Genomic DNA, 2,109 nt, shown 5'->3' with positions numbered 1-2,109 from the left:
CATGCATCACTATTTATCTCTGTAAGGGACACAGTTTTACTTTGACATCATGGGGTCATCATGAGTTGAAGTTAAGCTGATGGCAACTTTTTTTTTCAAATGCAAATTTAGTACACACTGTGCACTCTGGAATTTTCTATTCTGTTCAGTTTTGTTGGTTTTTTTAAATGCTAGTCATGATGACCTTTAAACTGATTTCACAGCCCACTCACCCATCAATGATCACCTACAGTATGACAATCAGGTTTCTGGTTAAAGCAGCTAGAAAAATAGAAGCATCTTCTCCATCACTCTCCCTCCTCCTCTAGGAGGTTGAAGCACGTGAGACCAAATCTGAAAGGGATGGATGTGAACTGTGTCTAGAGAGGGCTGCCTAGCATGGTTGTGCAGCTTGTTTAATGCACAAAGGCACTTTGTCAAGGAAGTAAGTGGGGTTGAAAATTCTAAGCCAGGCCAGCGGTCTGCCCAGGGATCCTCTGGGCCTGTGGACAGACACGGAGGGCTTCTAGAAGTCTAGTGTGTGGAGCCATTCTCAGTCCCCACGTCTGTGGTGGTTGTGCTAACTGGGACTGTGGGTGGTGGGAAATTTAGAGTCCTGTTAAAACCAGAGGTATGTATTAAGAGACACATGAAAAATGGTAGGTATCAATAATTGCCTTTCATAGGTGTTATCCCCAAGGGGCTTTTTCTGGAGTCTGCTGTACAGGAGATGCAAGTCAGAAACTGAAAGTCAGGTATGCGGGTGGGCGCACCCAGTGCTGCGGTGGTGGGAGGAAGCAGGGGAGACAGGCAGAAGCTCATTGTTCCCTTTCTCCTTCCTAGCAGGCAGGCTTTTTCTGGAGAAGGCGGCCACTTTGGCTCAAGGATATGTATAGACCTCTCAACGTCAAACGTAAGAAAAACATGGCACAGAAACTACACGACAAGGATTCTTCTGAGGGGATGAGATTTTCAACAAGGACACAGGGTAAATGATCAGGGACAATTGAAACTTCTTGTCTAAAAAGAGGTATCAAAATGGAAGAAATGCAGAGCAGTTTGCAATTTTCATGGACTCTAGGCTTTCTAGAGCCATGGAGGCTGGATGAACCCCTAAAACAACTGCCCTGAGATCATCTTTAAACCTTAAACCAAATATATCCTCTGAGGTCTTCTTAAAAACCAACCAACAATTGGCTTAGCTTGTAAAGAATGTCTACCTCAAGTACTATACCCTTTTAAGATCTGCCTGAAGTCCTGGGGTGGCATTGTGGGTTAATGCGCTGAACTGCAAAGTCAGTTTGAACCACAAGGTTGGTGGTTCAAACCGACTCAACAGCACTTAACAACAAGATCTACCTACATGGGGTCAAACAGACAACAGCAGCTCAAAAGACTAGCTAGGGTGCTTAGAGGACAGTTGATGGGGGCAGAGAAACACAGAAAAGGGGGATGAGAATGGTTACTCAACCTGGAGACTGTTATAAATGCCACCGAATTGTCCACTGGTGTATTTGGGTATGTATAGTCTCAGTAACAACAAAATAAATAAAATTGAAACATTATCATACCAATAAAATGAGGAGGTAATGAAAAGTTTAATTGTTCCTTTCAAGAATAAGAGCCACTGGCTTTGTTCTTCTCCCAGGGACCTCACCGAAGTCATAATGGAGAAGGTTGGGATCACAGATTCTGCTGCAGAGACAGGCTGGTGAGATAAGCGAAGCACCCGATGACAATGACAACAGACTGAAACCCCATCCTGCCTCAGACCTCTCACAAATTTTATTTTCTGATATTGGTTTCTCAGCATTGTTTGTAAAATACCTATTTTTCTCATATTAAAATTTGTAATGTCTATAACCAATTCTAGCCATGTGATAAGAAAGTCCAATGTAAATACAGTAAATATGAGCCACGTAACACATACAATAAGTGCTGTGTAATAGAAGACCATATGATTTGGTTGTGTGAATACCATATTCCAGCCTTCTTCAAGCCCACTTCCGGTTATCCCATGGAGTTGCTTGGCAGAAGTGCTACAGATGCCAGTGGACAAAGCCCCAGAGTGGACACAGAGCAATGTCCTCTGCCTATATCTCACCCAAGGTCCAGTGCTACAAGGACCTG

General features: G+C 43.5%; 1 pseudogene; it reads left to right on the top strand.

Annotated features, from left to right (window-relative positions):
- The window catches only part of LOC102825528, a 40,186-nt pseudogene that overhangs the window by 8,054 nt on the left and 30,023 nt on the right, over window positions 1-2,109 (top strand).

Source organism: Chrysochloris asiatica, unplaced genomic scaffold (assembly GCF_000296735.1).
Source record: "Chrysochloris asiatica unplaced genomic scaffold, ChrAsi1.0 scaffold00007, whole genome shotgun sequence".
Lineage (NCBI taxonomy): Eukaryota > Metazoa > Chordata > Mammalia > Afrosoricida > Chrysochloridae > Chrysochloris > Chrysochloris asiatica.
This window is presented reverse-complemented; position numbering and strand designations above follow the sequence as displayed.